The following is a 6000-nucleotide window of genomic DNA, read 5'->3' on the forward strand; positions in this document are numbered from 1 at the left end:
ATCACTCTGGTATCTAATACCCATCTTGTCTTTATGACGATCAAAGTGACTTTGAGAAAGTGGCTTTGTGAGTGGGTCTGCTACGTTGTTATGTGTGTCAACTCTCTTGACGTCTCCTCTTTCAATACAATACAAGAAATGTTACCGTGCTCCCACTAACCTTTTGTAGACACATGGTTCATCTATGTTTTTGATAAAACCAAACTCTTTGATTGTCTCATCAAAACGGATGTTCCATCTACGAGAAGCTTGCTTTAAACCATATATGGTTCGCAGCAGCTTACACACTAGGTGTTCATTTCCCTTTGAAAAAAAACCCTCTGGCTGTGTCATATACACTTCCTCTTCAAGTTTCCCATTGAGGAAGGCCGTTTTCACGTCCATTTGCCAAATCTCATAGTCGTAGTAAGCAGCAATCGCAAGCAAAATCCGAATTGATTTTAACAGGGCTACAGGCAAAAAAGTTTCATCAAGGTCAATCCCTTGCCTATTAATCGAATAAGGTATATTCAATAGTTTTGAATAATAATCAAACTTATTTTCGATTATTCAAATAAAGATCGTACTTTCGTATAAGTATATCTTTTGTTATTTTTTATTCGTTTCAAGTATGAGTTTTAAAACTTCTACTTCAATTATTTTTATAAAGATTATCCTTATGGGAATATTATTTAAATAATAATATTCAGATATTTTCTAACATATCGGAAATGATTTATTTTATTAAATCATCATTACTCTAAACATTCTTTAAAATGTTTTCGAGTCTTCAAACTGATTTTAAAAGCTAGAGCGGATCCCAAAACTCATTTTCAGATTTAAAATCTTTCTTTCGAAGGGGATTTAAATACTCGCTCAAAACCTAAGGGATCCGGCTCCGTGGTGTATTTTTGGAGCAACGAAGTTGCTAATTTGATAAAAGAGTTTGATTACTTGCCCAACATTCAGGAAGTAAGCCCAATCGAAATGCGTCGGCATAAGCAACATAGGCTCAGTGGGGGTCCATGAAAGTGTAAGTGGCTCAGTGGGAGTCCATCAATGCGTAAGTGGCTGAGTGGCAGTCCAGATAAGGTCTTAATGCGGCCAGGGTGATGACCAATGGGGGATTCATCCATCTACTAGTAGAAAAGGTGACTTAATTGGTATCTTTGCCTGATCAACAAGATATCAAGTTTATGCCAAAGTTTATTCTTTCCGAAATTCTTGGGAATGACAACTCTGCTTATACTTCCATAGCAGAAGAGTGTAGGAAATGTATATATATATAGGTGTATATATATCGGGACTAATGAAGTATCTCGTAACTTCATTCTTTCAAATGATATTTCAAAGATTGAATCTATTCAAGTCTTACCTTGTAGTCTCATCTATGTGATGAACTTTTGAAATTGATTATAGCTTGAACGGTGGTAGTTCGATTAGTATTCATCAAAGATATAAGTATATTAGAGTATCTCGTAACTTCATCTTTTCAACTTATATCTAGTTAATGATTATCTTATGCATGACAAAGATTTTCAGAAAAATGTTTAGACAAGGTTAGATATATGAGATCACCTTGAAACGATATTTTTATACAGTTATAAAATGGAAATCTGTGTATATTATATATGTTAGAGGATTTCAAAGATTTCGAAAAGTATATATACATATATACTGAATATTTTGGATTGGTCCCGTTAAGATATCAACTTGGTTCATTTCTTCTTGACCAAGACTTTCATGAGTACTATGAGAATGCTCATATATTGTTATACATATTATTTCGGCGGGTTTGTTGCTCACCCTTGCTTTCTTCTTTCATCACACAACAACAGATAGACAAGATGAACATGACCAAGCTCCCAATTTGCGAGCGGATAGGAAATGTTTCGCAGTTTCCTATTGGTATTGATGCCGCTGTAGCTGAGGTAGGAACTACCAATAGGCTAGGCTTTCAACTTTTGATGTACCAGACTTATGTATCATTATGAATTGTAATAATGGCAAAAAAATGTAAATTTATTCAAAAACCCTTTTGAGGTATAATAACTTATAATTGTGGAATAAAATGACTCTAAGACTATAAATTGTGGTGTGTGTTTATTGTGGGGTCACAGTACGCAGTAGTTGGTTGTTTATTAAGATTAGGTATTATTAAGGGAAATGGAACTCGTGACAACCCGAATCCCCGACCCCGGATTTGGGGGTGTTACAGAATGTTTAGAGTAATGATGATTTAATAAAATAAATCAATCCCGATATATTAGAAAATATCTGAATATTATTATTTAAATAATATTCCCATAAGCATAATCTTTATAAAAATAATTGAAGTAGAAGTTTTTTAAAAACTCATACTTGAAACGAATAATATATAACAAAAGACATACTTATACGAAAGTACGATCTTTATTTGAATAATCGAAAATCAGTTTGATTATTATTCAAAACAATCAAATATACCTTATTCGATTAATAGTTATAGAAAACTATATATATATATATATAAATATATATTATACTCGGGAACATCGACTCCTAGTTTAGAAAAATGTTCACATTCGAGTCCCCTATACTAAGGGTATACGCAACTACTACTTATCTCTAGCATAGGTATTATGCAGCTTATAAGCATTTGAATTGATGATAGAATATCAAGATTATGAAACAGGCATGCATATATATCATATCAACATGCTCCAATATATCGCAAGATTTGCTAATAATAATCATGCACTTATCACGAGATAATGCATATACACATAAACATCACAACAACAATATAACGGGTAGAAAACATGCCTGTGCGACTGGGGGTGGTAAAAGGCCTGGGGTGAGTCTGGTAACCTATAAACAACGTATAAGTTAGAATTAAACCACGGTCGCTTAAGAAACTAGTATTTAACCAATTAGACCCTAACGTTCGCTTTTGCGCTTAATGATTCACATACGTCGCTCGAGTACCCTCGGCTCCACCATTTTTAATAAATTAACCGTTACGAATTTTAAGGCGACTCTTTCGCGAATACTCTACCAACTGACCTATTAACCTTAAATAATTGTTTCTTACTCCAAATATTCATTTAAGGACCTTAACCAAGGTTTCAAAGTAAGGCGAGGGGAAATGGTTCGTTCGGGAAACATTGTTACTTAAAACGGTTATTTCTCCTAAACCGTACATCGGATTCAAGCGAACCATATATCAAAATGAAGCTTATGACACAATATAGATAAACATGGAAAAGTCGCAGATTCAGCAGTTAGCTCTCTATTCCGAACACTAAGAACAAATAGTTGTATGAAAACGGGCATTACGACGACTATGTTTACGCGATTACCAAGTTTTAAACCACTCCAAAAAACCACAATTCAAGTCACAATCAAAAATACAACCAACCCTCATCCAAACCTTACTACATCAGTCCCAAATCTCAAGATTTTCCAATTCATTCAACCCCAAATATGAACTACTCACTATACCTAAGTTTCATTAATTATAAACAAGGTTCCAACATCCAAATCACTACAAATCCAATCCAAACTTTAAACACACAAGTATCATGCTTCTCATTTACTATAACAATCAAAACCATTCCTAATACTCAAAGTAAAGTTAGGGTTTGGAAGTTTTATACCTTCCTTGGAGTGATTAGAGTAGCTAGGAAGCCTTAAGAGGCCTTGAGATAGCTTAGGAATGCTTGGATCTTAAAGGAAAAATAAAGAAAACAAAATTAGTAACTTGAAAACACTATTCATCATCTTCTTCCTTGATTTATTGAAAGAGATTATGAAGGAATTTGGAGCTTAAACTCCTAGGGTAGCCATAACTAATCATAAGGGACCTTGGATAATTACCTTGTAATTTAACAAAACTTCGATCTTGATTTTTGGAATTTTTCCTCTTGAAAAAGGAAGAAGGCCGAGAGCGTATTCCTGAGAGAGCAAGTCAACTTTTCTTCTTTTTGTTTTATGAATTATGTTTGGTTGCTTCTTCTTTTTGTCTTGGCAATTGATTAAATTTTTACCATGGTAAAATTTGCGTGGCCAAGAATCAACCAACAACACCCTTCTCCTTGTCATGCTTATGTCATCAAGCTTATGTCATCTTTTTACACTTGTCTTCCTTTTGTGGTGTGATGACATCATCATCTACTAACCTCTTTGATTAACCCTTAATTACTTGGCTAATGACCGCTTATTTGTTATACGGTTCACTTAACTTTCGTTCTCATTTATCGTTTGAGGGATCATTTCCGGGATCTTATTACTTGGGTTCCCCTAAACCTTTCTCAATATTTTATATTCCTTTTATAATCCTCTCTTATAATCCTTAAATTTAAATCCTTTTAATCATGTTACCTTATACTCAATTCTTTCGGTATCTGGTGGATTTTCGGGAAAAATCAAAGTGTTCGAATTTGGATTCTGACGATCTTTACATACACTTATATACCATATGGAGTACTAATAAGATCTCAGAATATCAATAAAAGAACTCCTACATAGTGTGGCATGAAAAGATTTCTTATTCAGCATAATCAGCAAAATCACTATTCATAAGGATTACAAAAAGTCCAAAATTTTTGGGGTTATTACAGTCTCCCCTCCTTAAAAGGTTTCCGTCTCGGAATTAGATAGAAAACAAATGAGGGGTACTTTTCTACCATTGCGCTATCTAGTTCCCAAGTTGAATCCTCCACATTATGATTTTGCCACAAAACTCGGACCAACTTGATAACCTTGTTATGAAGCACTTGCTCTTTTTTATCCATAATCTTCACTAGTTGCTCCACGTAAGTCAGGTCTAGTTGCATGTCCACATGCTCGTATTCCCGTATGTGGCTGGCATCCTGATGATACTTCCTTAGCATAGCCATATGGAACATATTATGAACTTGTTGTAGGTTCGGTGGTAAGGTTATCTCGTAAGCCAACTTCCCAATTCGTCTTAGTATCTCCGAAGGTCCAATGTATCTTGGGCTTAGTTTCCCTTTCTTTCCGAACCTCATCAATCCCTTCCAAGGGGATATTTTTAGTTGTACTAAGTCCCCTACTTCATACTCCTTATCCTTTCAGGCTAGGTCTGAATACTTCTTCTATCGGTCTTGGGCTGCTACAAGCCGTCCTCTGATGAGATCCACTATGTCTTTGGTCCTTTGGACCACTTTGGGTCCGAGCATATTTCGCTCTCCCACTTCATCCCAATATAAGGGAGATCGACACATTCTTCCGTACAGGGCCTCGTAAGGCGGCATTCCGATTCTGGCATGAAAGCTATTGTTATAAGAAAACTCGATCAACGGAAAGTGATCATCCCAACTTCCTTTAAAATCTATTGCACAGACTCTCAACATATCCTCTAGTGTTTGGATGATCCTTTCACTTTTCCCGTCCGTTTGGGGATGGTAAGCGATACTCATGTTTAATTTGGTTCCCACACATTCTTGAAAGCTCCTCCAAAATCTGGAGTTGAATCTGGGGTCTCGGTCTGAGACAATGGACGTTGGGACTCCATATCGCGTCACTATTTCCTTAAGGTAAATGTCCACCAATTTATCGACTGTGTATCTCTTATTAATAGGAATGAAGTGAACTGACTTTGTCAGTCGGTCTATAATTACCCATATGGCATCATGATTGGCTTTTGTCCTTGGTAAGCCTACAAAAAAATCTATAGCTATTTGTTCCCATTTCCATTCGGGAATCTCCAGGGGTTGTAAAAGTCCACTGGGTCTCTGGTGCTCTACCTTTACTCTTTGGCAAGTCAAACATTTGCTTACCCATTCTGCTACGTCCCTCTTCATGTTGGGCCATTAGTAATACTCCTTTAAATCCCTATACATCTTGGTGCTCCCCGGGTGAATGGAATACCTTGAACTATGGCTTTCATCCAAAATCGTCGTCTTTAAGCTCTTGAACATTCAGAACCCAAATCCTGTAGGAATACCTCATTATCCCCTTATCATCTCTCTCAGTATGGATCTCTTCTCCAGTCATTGACTCTCTGCCTTCATTCAT

This window comes from Apium graveolens, chromosome 10 (assembly GCF_009905375.1).
Source record: "Apium graveolens cultivar Ventura chromosome 10, ASM990537v1, whole genome shotgun sequence".
Taxonomy (NCBI): Eukaryota; Viridiplantae; Streptophyta; class Magnoliopsida; order Apiales; family Apiaceae; genus Apium; species Apium graveolens.